The 14,156-nt window shown below is 34.5% G+C and overlaps 1 non-coding gene across 1 annotated transcript; it reads right to left on the reverse strand.

Annotated features, from left to right (window-relative positions):
• Positions 1 to 801: 801 nt before the first annotated feature.
• On the reverse strand, positions 802 to 909 carry LOC121214240 (small nucleolar RNA R71). The gene has a single exon (XR_005909826.1). It is a non-coding gene; the product is annotated as a small nucleolar RNA R71 (small nucleolar RNA).
• Between the last annotated feature and the right edge of the window lie 13,247 nt (positions 910 to 14,156).

Genomic DNA, 14,156 nt, shown 5'->3' on the forward strand with positions numbered 1-14,156 from the left:
GTTTTCCCATAGCATTAATCATAATTCGTTATAATAACTTGACCAATTTTTTACCTAATCCGATCCCTAGGGAGACGATCTTACGTGTCACTTTATTACTTGATCCGACGTGTATACTTTCACAATTTGCATATCATATTCACACGCGACAAGTTTTTGGTAGTGTTCCCGGGGATCAGCAATTTGGTGAAATTTGGTTTTGTTACTTTACTTAGTTCCATTAGTTTTATTTAACTTAGTTGTTTTTAATTTTTCTAGGTTTTTCATCAGTGTATAAGAAGAAGTATTCCAACTAACAAAGCATATCCTTTTGACCCAATGATTGAAAGAACTATACGAAGAAGGCGGAAATAACTGTGAAAATGGCTAGGAACGAGAATGATCCTAGTCTGAATGATAATCTGAATTGCCAGGGTGCTAATCCTCCTATTTGTAGGGTGATAGATGACCGAGATAGACCAATTCGAGAGCAACTCTTACAAATTTTGGATTATCTGAATCCAGGGATAGTCAAACAACAAATTCAATCTCAAAAATTCGAGCTGAAACTGGTAAAGTTTCAGATATTACAAATAGTAGGACAGTGTAGTGGATTCTCTAATGAAGATCCAAGACTGCATATAAGAATTTTTCTAGAGGTTTGTGACTTGTTTAAACAACAGGGTGTTCTTGAAGATGCCCTGCGGCTTAAACTATTTCCATATTCTTTGAGAAATCGTGCAAGAGCATGGCTAAATGCTTTGTCATCGAGAACAGTGGCATCATGGAATGATCTTTGCTAGAGATTATTGCTCCTGTATAATCCCCCAAATATGACATCACATCTTTTGGGCAGTTAAAGTATGAAACAATATATGAAGCTTGGGAACGATTTAAGGAATTCCTTCAGAAATGTCTGATGCATGGATTCCAACACTGGGCACAGATGGAGATATTTTATAATGGAATGAATGTGCATACAAGGATGGTAGTTGATGCCTTTTCAAATGGTACTCTATTGGATAAATTCTATATGAAGCATATGAGATTTTGGAAAAGATTGCTAACAATGATTATCAATATCCTACCACAAGAGTTAGGACAGACAAGAGAGCTGTTGGTACTATGGAGTTGGACGCGATCACTTCGTTGACAACCCAGGTATCTTCTTTGGCTAATATGATTAAAATAATGAAGACTACTCCAGTCTAAGAGATGAAATAAACCAAACTATCGTGTGTTTATTGTGGTGAAGACCATGTGTTTGATGAATACCGATCAAACCCAGCATCCGTGTACTACATGGGTAATTTTAATCGAAAAAATAACCCCTATTCCAACACCTACAATCAAGGTCGAAGTAGCATCCAAATTTTAGTTGGAATAATCAAGGTGTGGAGAATCTAAACAATGTCGTAAGATAGAATGCCAACAGTACACTGCTAGGTTATAATCATTCTATGCTGACATAAAATGTTCTACAGGGTTAAGCATCATTTTCTACCTCCATTGAAGCCTTGTTGATAGAATATATGGCCAAAAATGATGTTGTAATTTAGAGTCAGGCTACATCCCTCCGAGCTCTTAAGAATCAAGTGGGGAAAATAATGAATGTTTTAAATTCGAGACCACAAGGAGCATTGCCAAGTGATACCGAGAATTTAAGATCACAAGGGAAGGAACAGTGCAAGGCCATCACTCTTAGAAGCAGAACTTAGCTTGATGATGTTACTCAAGATGTCACGGCAAGAGAGGATAACTCGAATAAGAACCAGGTAAAGATCCCAAAGTCATCTGAAAAACATACTGAACCTATAAAGGATAAGTAGCCAAATTTTATGGTAGAATCAAAACATGTTGTCAATAAGAATGCCACGACAAAACAATATCAGCAACCTAAAGGACAACCACATTTACCTTTTCCTCAGTGATTTCATAATTCTAAATGGGATGTTCAGTTCAAAATATTTTTGGATGTATTGAAGCAACTCCATATCAACATACCACTGGTTGAAGCTTTGGAGCAAATGCCCAATTACGTGAAATTTATGAAAGATATATTGTCAAAGAAGCACAGATTAGGAGAATTTAAGACTGTTACTCTCACTGAAGGGTGCATAGCAATGTTGATGAATAAACTACGTCCAAAGTTGAAGGACCCATGGAGTTTCACTATCCTATGTTGGTAAGGAGTTATATGATTTAGGAGCAAGTATAAATCTAATGCCTTTGTTTATTTTCAAGAAGCTAGGAATTGGGAAGGCAAGACCCACAATAGTGCAGCTATTTGATCGATCTTACGCACATCTAGAAGGTAAAATTGAAGACGTTCTGGTAAGAGTAGATAAGTTTATTTTTCCAGCCGATTTCATTATTTTAGAATGTAAAGCTGACAAAGATGTACCAATTATCCTTGGAAGACTTTTTCTTTCTATAGGTAGAACTTCAATCGATGTGCAGAGAGATTAACTGACCATGATGATGAATGATCAGTAGGTCACGTTCAATGTATTTAATGTGCTAAAATGTGCTGATGAGAATGAAGAATGTCGTGCCATTAACTTGATAGAACAACAGTGGAGGAAGAGTTCACGAGATTTTGCCACAACAATTTTGATAGTGATGAAGGTTCATTTGAACGGAGACCCTTGTGCATTTTGCTGGAGCAAAATAGACCTTTTAATTTTGGTGAACAATGTTTGGTAGCTCATGTATATCAGCATGGAGCTATTGATGTCTAGGACATGAAAATGGAGGACACATTTAAAGTTAATGGACAATGCTTGAAGCATTACTAGGGTGCTCATGTAGAGCGAGACAAATAGTCCATTGATCTTCGAGATGTTTAACTTCAACATTTTGAAAATTATTTTTATTTTTATTTCATTTTGTTGATTTAAATTTCTCTTAGTTATATCATTTCCTTTGTTTAATAAACTATAGGAGGGAAGGGGTTGGTGACGTAAAGCCCGTTGAGATGAATACTACCAATAAAGAGAATGCACCCAAAGAACTAGTGGAAGAACCAGAGAAAACAGAGTCTGTCAACATTGAGATTGACTATGAGGACGGAGAGGAAGCAAATCCCTCAGTTGCACCACCAGTGGATAGCACTGTAGCTGTTCCACCTCCTTCTATTGAACCAATGACTAAACAGGATCGTAAGATCGATCAGATTATTGATGAACTCACCAGAATTGATAATAAAGAGGAGGATGTACCACTCAATTTACTTAAAAGGACAATACGTTATAAGATGAGTGCACAAAATACCACTCGCCTTAATTAAAGTACTACCATTCAGTTCAAAGCTCGAGAAGTTTTTCTCCCTTTATTACATCTCATTATGTACATATATATGTTCTTGCATTCATGATTCATATATGTACATGCATTGAGGACAATTCATCCTTTAGGTTTGGGGGTGTGTTCAGCATTTAGCATTGCATTAAATAGTTAGTTGAGCATGTTTTAACTTTTTGTTCATTTATCATTTATTTTTCCATGACACATATGACTGCCAGGAATTTTTTAGACTGTGATGAGTGTGTTTTTGTCTGTGATGTTTGATGAGGACCATAATTCTTCAATAAACTTTGAAAGTTTTGATAGTGGATTAGATGGTTTTAGCTTAGGATAGTTTGTTCGTAAATTGATCCCTAAAATTAGGATGTTCTAATTCCAATTACAATTGATCTATAGTAAGTTTCTTTTAATAAACTTAGATATTCTTGAAGCTAACCTCAGTGCAATGGCAATACTCAACAATGAATAAAGAGGCAATATTTAAGAGAATTCAAGAAAAAAATAATCTAAAAATGCCATAAATACGCCAATGCTTAGAACTATTGGGTAGGTTAGCAACATTTTGTTTGCTCTATTGTGTTGTTGATTAGAAAAGCAAGTTTGAGTAAGAGTGTGTAAAAAAAATTAGTATAGGGGCATTCCACTGTAGTAATAGGTTGAGTAGCAAATGGGGTAGTTGTTTGCTCCATCCATCTTTTTAGTTAAAAGCCTTAGCTTCATGAGTGATTATTCAAATTGTGACATGATCGAGTACTTAACAATTTAGTGTATGCTTTATTGCAATTGCCGAGTCAAAGAATCAGATGACTAGCTAAATCCCCTAGTTAAAAATAGGCATAATAAAGAAAAATGTATGTGTTTGGGTATGTATAAGGCCAAATGAAAAAAAAAAGGAAAACTGAGTTAGTTAAAAGATGAACTAAGTAAATTAGAAGATACTTGATATAGTGAAAGTTGCATGAGTACTTAGGATTTTTCTTTCTTTTAAGGCAAAATTTTATGCACTGCCTTTGCTAAATAAGCTTATGAAACTTGATCAAATTTTTAGACATAGAAGATTGCTGAGAACTAAAGTACAAAATGCTCTTTAAATGGTTTAACAGTCCAAAGGTAATTATGTTGCTATGGCAATTCTTACATTCATGCATTCATGCATATTTTACTTGAGAACCCAGGTTTGAGGTTGTCAAAACTCTTGAAAAGAGTTATATTTCATGCCTTTAAACCTAGCTAATTGCCTGTACTTAAGTAAATTTAGTTGCATTTTAGGACATTCCATTCGTAATTTCATTGAATTACATTAAGAAGATTGGACTATGCTTAAATGTTATTATGTTACTTTTACTTGTTTGCGAGAAGGATTTGTTTGGTAGTAATTGGTAGGTGGAGGATGCGGAGAAAGAAATAGAGGAATGAGGTTTTGTCACGGCAAAAGGTTGGACAGTTTGCTAACACAAATGCCGTGGCAATTCTAGGAAGATCGAGTCAACACTCAACACATAATAGTTTTAGCCCAACTCTACTTATACCAAAAAAATTTGCCAAAAAATAGGAAGAAAATCATCGGTTGGAGGAAACCCTAAATGGGCTAACATAGAAGAGGAGAGATCCTTAGGCAAAAATAGAGGATAGTGGCTGAGTAGAGATAGAAAGAGGAAGATGAAGGCAGTCCTTCTCAGCCACCACAGGACACTGTGCCGCTAGAGTGTGGTCTAGATTGGCGAAAGCCATCTTCCCAAAATTTTTCAGTTATTTCTTAATCTATTCCTCCGTGAAGTGATTTGATTGAAACAATGTTGGATGATATTTTGGTTTTGAATTTTACCTGCCAACCCATGAGCTAAATCTCATAGGGTTGGGATTACATGATGACACCTTTATTTTCTTTAATGGTTGAAGCACAGATCTGAATTAATTTACTATTTCATTGAATTGTTTTTATTTCTAAATTGCATGCGTGCAATCCCTATACATAGATAACTATGCAGCATGCCCATAAACTAACCTAATTCTGAAAAGGTTGGAGTAGTTAGACCGTAATTGAATAATATGAGCAAGTACTCAATAGATACTTGTAGCAGACTGTAGACATAGAGCATTGTTCATATGTGCAACATCCCTATCCCGTAATCGTCGCTGGAATAGGTAAGGGCATTACAAGACCTTTAATACAGTTTGGAACAGTAAAAAAATTGAACATTTACTAAATACCATCTCAAACATACCAAATTCAACGTAATTTCTTAAATCTATTTTATATCCAAATATATGTTCATATCTCATTTCAACACATTATAAAACATACTAAAATGACCATTTCATTTGGTCATACATATGATTCAAAATATTCCTTTACAATTTAACCACATATCACCATTCATACCTCAATTATGCCAAAATACCATTTATCAAAATGACCACAAAATGAACATAAGACATAATGTTTCCATTCTAAACTAAACATTTCCAACTCAAGCCATATCACATAGCTTGATCAAACCCCAAAATCCATACCACATTCACCGACATAAGTGACCATATAATTCACGCCATAAACTAGCTTATACATATGATCAGTATCAGTAATTATACCCGTTGAACCTATTAGAACATCGATGGATACACGGGTGATACTCTATAAGTGTATTTATCAAAAATCCGTCAATTCATTGTCATTTTCGCTCTTTCGAGCCATGATCGGTAAGCTCATTCCGAGTTGATGAATGGTAAGCTCTATCGAGTTGAAACGTAAGCTCCGTAGAGCTGAAACAGTAAGCTCATAAGAGCTGAAATGGTAAGCTCATACGAGCTATGGTGAGTCCCAACAAATGCAAGAGCTCGACCAAACAGTAACCCTAGTGACAAGTCACTCGTATCCGACGATTTTCTAAAGTTCAAACAGGCTCAGTATTATCCAATTTCATCATTTAAGCAATCAATAATCAATAACTCAATTTCTCAATTCATATGTATAAATATTTAATATGATTAAGTACATACATTTAAATACTCAAAATTTCATATTCAAAGTCTATTATCATACCGAATCTATGAAACGTATATCGCATTTGTAACATTTCATTTGCATTCATGTAAACAGTAATTTAATAGTATACGGGTAATTTAAATTTCAAGTGAATTATATATTCAACTTACATACATTCATTTTTGGAAAATTACAAATTTTTAATAATTCAATTCTAGCTATACGAACTTACCTCGTATTGCTCGGATAACCGTCGTCTACTCTTCTACGTTTCGTTTCCCCCGATCTAGTTCCGGTAATTGTTTATCTTGATCTAAATATTATCAAAATCGGTACTTTCAGTAACTACTCAATACAATTTAACCCACAATTCACATATTTGGCAATTTACACATTATCCCCTATGTTTTTGACTACTTTGCAAATTAGTCTTTATCACACAAAATGACAAATTTATGCATTTAGGCCATAACCTATGCATAGCCGAATCTTTATTACAATATTAGCAGCCCATATTTCTATTTATTTTACACATTTACCCATAAATTTTACAAATTTCTCAATTAAAATCCCTAATTGACATTTTTGTCAAAAATCATTTTACAAAACATATATATCAAACACCTAGCTTACATAGTTCATTATCAAACATCATAAAACTCATGGATTCATCAATGGAATTTTTCAAAATCACTAACAAACTCAAAAATTAAGGTACGGGTTAGCAGTACTCAAAGCAACGATCACAAAAACATAGAAATCATCAAAAACCGAGCAAAATTGCTTACCTAATCAAGCTACCAAGTTGCCGAATATCAAAACCCTATTTTAGCTTTCTTCCTTGATTCATTCGGCCATAAAAGATGATAAAATGGCCATCATTTTGTTTTGTTTTAATATAATTCATAATAATACAACAATTATCATTTTAGCCTTAGTCACATAACATTAAAATCCCACTAACTAATGTCCATACTAGTCCATGCATTAATTCAATGGTCTAATTGCATCATAAGGACCTCATATTTAAAAAGCCATGTCAATTCAGCACTTTAACAAATGGCACACAACTTTTGCATTTTCTGCAATTAAGTCTTTTTTTCACAAATAGGCACACAAACGATAAAATTAATTCACGGCAATTTCACACATATCAATTCACATACTATAAGCACAGAAAATAATATTAAAATATTTTTCTAACTCAGATTTGTGGTCCCAAAACCACTGTCCGACTAGGGTCTAAATTGAGTTGTTACAATATGGAAAGAAAACAAACAATCCAGGATACCGTGCTAAAGGCCTATAGACATATATCACTTAAGGTAAGGTAACTTGAGGTTTTTCTCTTGAAAGAAGCATACCATTTTAGAACTCTTTCGAGCAGTAGATTAAGTAAGGTTTTGTCGAGGCATTATTGTTTGTAAGGGCAAATTCTAGTAATCCCGACCTTCCAAATCAACATCGTTGACTCTTTATCCTCTATCCTTTGTCGTAATATCTTTGCCATAGCATTCTTAGTTGTTTATTTATTTGTTCACATATTATTCACATAATTATCGTTATAATTGCCATTGCATTTTAACTCTTGACTTGTCATACCATTTTCCATTATTTATCAGTTATACATATTACACATATTATTATTCCTTTAAAATACCACTGCATACTATCTTTGTTTTGCCATAGAATTTATCATAATTCGTTATAATAACTTGACCACTTTTATACCTAATCTGATCCCTATGGAGATTATCTGACTTATCACTTTATTACTTGATTCAACATGTATACTTGCACCATTCACATATCATATTCACACATGACAAAGGGCTCCAATGGTAACTGAGATAAGGGTTGTTTCTCCTGATACCCCTTAAGTTCCTAGGTCACCACTAGAGTTTGCCATTCCCATGTATTCGCCCATTCCTATAACTACACTAGCTCCTTTAGAGCCTACCTTTGGCACCATTCGATGCTTTCATAGGGTTCTCCCTTTATCTCCTTGCAACTCACTGCCTTGTCGGGCGAGGTACAGACCTTATTCACTTAAAGACAGCATTTGAGCAAGTCAATATCTCTCCTCCCCCAATGAAATCAAATAGAAGTGGAAGAGGGGTCTATCTATAGAATTAAGAGAAAACATCTACCCTTCTTCGTCTTCTTCTTCTACCTAGAAACTTACACTAGAAAAATTAGTGGGTTCTTTACAATTAATGGTGGCAGAATGCAAACTTCTTGGTTGGCCATTTTCTGAAGACTATAGAGAGAATAAGGCTAAGCAGATCAAGTTTGAAAATTCTATGAGTATTCTTAATGAATCACTTGCTCAGCTCTACCACATTCACAAGGGTACATGTTGCTAAAACCAAGATATTTCTGATTCTGCCTCTATTTAGGAGGGTAAGTACAATTCCTTAAAGAAGGAAATGAATGGGAAGATCCACCAACTAGAGGCTAATAAGAAGGCTCTAGAGGAACAACGCCTCTCATACTTGGAACAGCTCCAAAAAGAAAAGCACGAGGCTCTAGAGAATTATAAAGCAGAGACTAGTGCTAGCATTAAGAGCTATCTGGCTAAGTTAAGATCAAATTTGATACTGCAAGTACAAGTCACTACGGGTCTTTTTAATGTGAGTTTGGTAAATTTCCATTACATGTGCAAACTCACCAATTCAGAAATTAATTTTGACATTCTCAATCCCTTAAGCGAAGAGTGGGACAATTTTCAAAAGGAATAGAGAAAATCAGGTAAGCTTTTCTATTCTCAAGATCCATGGGTGACTAGCCCCACTCTTCTAGAATGAATTGCCTTCGAGGAAAAGGCTCCAAAAGATCCCTCCACAAGAACTCCACCAAATAAAGAAGAAAGTTAAAATTTCTCTTTTTGTAATTGTACTTGTCTCTTTCTTTTATTAATGAAAGTTTTAGATCCTTCTCTAGCTTTCATGACTGCTTACTCTTCTTTCTTACTTTCTTTTTTCATTACGATCCTTTGAATATTCATACTCAACTTCACAGTTTGTATATTCTGCTCCACATTTTACACTTCTCACCTTAATACACCTACAAAAATTCAACTACCTAACACACAACATAACCTTCAAGCAGTTCAAGGGACTAAGCCAAAATTCATATAACATGCATAAAAGGCTAACTTTCCAAATTCTATTTTCTAAGGACCAGTTAAATCAGAGCTTTGATATTAATAAAATTGTAACATGCATACTCGACCCGATCACCAGGTCCGGACTATATGATGTTACACTCTAATTTAAAATTTAACTTAAACTTGTCACATTATTATTTGCAAATAAAAGAATGAAGAAAAATAATATATAATACTGCTACTAAGAAATTTCAAATTTTACGAAAAATCTATTTCGATGATAAATCCTTAATTTATATACAACTGTTTCACCAAGTAAACTTTAACATGTTAAAATAATCACTTAGTATTAAAGTAATTTTTATTATGACCATTTAATTTCATTTACTATAGAGACCCTGAGACTCTGCCTCTAGGTCACCCCGCTATATGCATATTATATATATGTAACAAAATTTTCCCATGTATGGCGATCTTTGGTCCGGTCTCTTCTCAAATTCTGAAAACTCCCTATTTACCTGCAATGCACAACAACACAAGTAAGTTCTAAAGAACTTAATTAGTCTTCATACAACGTCTCGAAATAATACCTGGGGCAGGAGATTCAATTAACCGAGATTCAGAAGCTGAAATTTCACCCCGACCGTCAATAGGCTTAGCCAGGGCATTTATAACACGACCCAAATAAGCCTCACTCACTGGTATCTGAGCAATTTTTCCTGTTGCTTTTACAGAACATAATGTTAATACGATTTCACAGTAGATGATTCTATTTTGGTCTCCTTTCTACTTCCTTTTTATTAATTACCTTCATAGATCCTCATGCATTTGCCTTATCGAAAAGGGAATCATCATGGATTCTTACTAGAGAACTGTAAGAGATACTCCATGAACATTTCCCATGATATGCCTTGCACCAATGACTACAAATTCACATAATACCATTCTTGACGAATAGTCCCTATTACGAATTGTTAATAGCAGTTTGTCCTACTGAACTCAGATTCGATTTACAATCTTCTTGGTGGTTATCTCTTTGTAAAATATTACTTGTAGGCGGACTTTTAATAGTGGATCCTCTATTTGTAGAATCATGCTATGAGATAGTTGTGGTGGACTACCATATCTTTCATTTACGGTTTCGTATAAGCAAATAGCTTGCACAGTATTTCAGACACAATACTTATTTAGATACATGGTTTCCTCATTTCAAAAGTATAGGAGACTACTCTTGTATCATCACCAAAAAGGACTTGGCAGATAGTCATATATAATATGACTTCCATAAAATTTGCTTGTACAGTGGGATCGAATGTAAGATGTGCTACTAGTATGTGAACTCGTTCTTGGAAGGCTTATAAATTTATATTTGAGTCTTCAAATGAACCTGCGATTCTCACCAAGGTGAATTTCCATCACTACGGTATATGTACAATTGTAAGAATAAGTTGGCATACCATCATAACTTGTGTCTACCTCACATTATTTGTTACCACAGGCACCATGGCCTTCTCAAAAATAATAGATCACCTTTCTGTGGATTTATACATACGAACATTGGATGGAATCATATTTATAAGATAGTTCTATTGAGCTTTCCTCATAACGAAAATCCTGGCGAACTTTCCCCATATTAGATAGTCTTCATGGTCTTCCACAAAAGATAGTTCTGGTAGACTTTCCACATAAGATAGTCTTGATTAACCTTCCGCATTTCAAATAGTCCTAACAGACTTCCACAAAAGATAGTCTTGACGGACTTCCACAAAAGATAGCCCTAGCGGACTTTCACATAAGATAGTCCTGATGGACTTCCCACATTTCAAATAGTCCTTACGGGCTTCCACATATACGGTATTTCCATGGCTATAGTATTCCATTCATCTTACTAAGGGCTCTTATATATCCCATACAAGTGGCTCTCAAACGTCCCACACAAGGGGGTCTCATATACTGGTGCGCACCGTTCTCAATTATCATTTCAAATCTCATTTCCTAACTCAATCCAACAGAACCTCCTTCAAAGTCACACATATATAATGCATATGCAACCCATGCATAACCATCCAAACCTCCACAAAGCCACATAAATAAAATGCTCATCATACAAACATTCTACCAATAAATGCTATGAATCATATGACATACAACACGTCAATCATTCCATTAAATTATCATAATCATACATACTATTAGCCAGTCATATCATTTTAATACACAATAATGCATTAAACCAAACAAATCGTTTACCCAACACAACTAGCTTACAACCAGTAGTAAATTTTCATACCTCACTACTTACAATTACCATGCATCATTGCTTCGCTATAACATACTCGTAGTTCGACCATTCAATAATTCATCATTCACATAACACTAAAGTAAACCTATTATACTCATGAAACTCTACAGAAACATCCATTTACTAGTTGAGTATAGGAACTCACCTGGAAGTTGACACCAAATCCATCTACTAAGCCCTCTTCCCTTGTTACTCGAGCCTCCTTGATCAATACAACATAAAAACCATTTTAGAATCCAACTAAGCCCATTCATTATAATAGAAACCATAACCTCTTTGCATGCAAGGGTCATATAAATGGTTACCCGCCATTTTACCTAAAACAGAGTAAAACCAATAATAAACTAAAATCCTTAACTAGCTTTTTTTTCTTAATTCTGATAATACAAGGATATTAGAAAACTTACCAGCTTACAAGATTTCTAATTAAGTTTTCTAATTTCTAAGACTTAAACCTCAATCTCTCCCCTTCATGCACGAACATTCCTTAATCTTCTCTCTCTTATTGCAAACTAGAGAAATGAAGAAGAAGAACAAAAAAATAAAAGAATCCTTCCCAAATAAGGATATATATAGTCCCTCCGACCCCTTTCACCAAAACCAATTCACAACCACCTAGAAATACCTTAATCATCATGTCTCTCACTAACATATATTTAGTTCAAAACTAATAGAACTATGGTTGAAATCTAACTTTTCCTCAACCAGCCCACTACTTGTTCTTATTTGCAAAAAGAACCTGTTAGATTAAAGAACCTTTCAAGTTAGTATGCCAAACTTTTTTGCTACATAAGATTTTACAATCTGGGTCTGACATTCATCCAAAGTGTCATAGGATAATCCTAACTCACCTCTCATTTATAGATGATCTTTTAACCTTTGTGAAAGGTTTAGTTGATTCAGTGGTTGAAGTCTGGTGTATTTTGCTAGAATTTTACACTATTTTTGGCCTTCAACTCAATGATGCTAAGAGTGAGATTTTCCTTGTTGGGGTGTCTGGTGTTGAGACTAATCTCATGGTGGTTGTCATTGGGTTTACACTCTATGTACATTACCTTAGTGTGCCTTTGGTGCCTAGAAGACTCATATATTGATTGCAAACCCTTGATTGAGAAGATAACTTGCATGATTAATTATCGGTCAGCCAAACACTTAATTTTGCAGCAGACTTAAGCTGATCAAATATGTTCTCTTCAGCGTGCAAGCTTTCTAGAGTAGATAGTAACTTCTACCTAAGTTTGTTCTCTAGAGTACTACCTAGTTGTGCTTAAGATTTTTCTAGAATGGGTTCAATAACAGTGCTGCAGGGGCTAGGGTAATTTGGAGGACCATCTGCTTACTCAAGTCAGAGGGAGAATTAAGCATAAAAAATTTAGAGGAGTGGAACAAGGCTTGCATGTTTCAAGTAATTCCAGTCTTGCTTGCTTCTGAGGGTTCTTTATAGATTGATTAGATCCAAATGTATGTTTCGAATGGGGATTCTTTTTGGAATGTTTCTTTGAATTCCTTTAGTAGTTGGACATGGAGGAGGCTCTTTAATCTGAGGGATCTTGCTACTGAATCTATTTTGCTATCCCCTACTCGAATGAAAAGGGAAAAGGTAGAGGTTTATCTGGTTTCCACTTTATGTGCCTAAACACTCACTTATTGCATAAATGGATATTTTGAACAGGCTACCTATAAGAGATTGGTTAATTGCTTGTGGTCTTAACATTGATAGCAGTTTCCTTTTATGTTCCTCTGCTACTGAAACAAGAGATCGCATCTTTTTTGAACGTGAGTTCGCCGAGGAATTTGGGGATTGATTTTGGTTCTCTATGGTATTACAAGATCTATTGGGACTTGGATTCAAGAGTTGAATTGGGCAATGACTTACTTGAAATGTAAGCCTCTCATAGTTTGCATTCTCAAACTTACATGGACTGTATTTATACATATCATTTGGTGTGAGCGGAATGGCGACTGGTGGAGGTCTTGCTTGCAAGAATTCAAGAAGTGGTGAGAATTCGACTGAATGGTAAAAAGATTAATAGGGCGTACACCATTAACAAACACCTTTGCTTGAATTGGGGCTTATCTAGTACATGAAAGTATAGTTTTGTTGTGTAGTTTCTTGTTGATTGATGTTGTTCATGTAGCAAGGTATTTTTTTTTTGCTTTTTGGTAATGAATTCTTCACTTATCAAAAAAAAAAGATTGTTAGTTTTGTTAAATTCAATTCAACTCTAAATTCTAAAATAATAACATTTTCTCTATTTTCATCATTTGGACTGTTTTGGTGTAAGAAAAACAGTGAAAATTTTATTTTACAGATAAATTTTGCGAGTGATATTATATAAATGATTTTGCATTTTAAAAACATGCTTGTTGAAACAAGTTTATATTTTTATATATGAATAACGAAATTGTCAGTCTTTGTTTGGAGAACTTTTCGTTTAAATTAAAGCTGATATTAGAGAAATGAAATTATTGAG

Source organism: Gossypium hirsutum, chromosome D01 (assembly GCF_007990345.1).
Source record: "Gossypium hirsutum isolate 1008001.06 chromosome D01, Gossypium_hirsutum_v2.1, whole genome shotgun sequence".
NCBI lineage: Eukaryota > Viridiplantae > Streptophyta > Magnoliopsida > Malvales > Malvaceae > Gossypium > Gossypium hirsutum.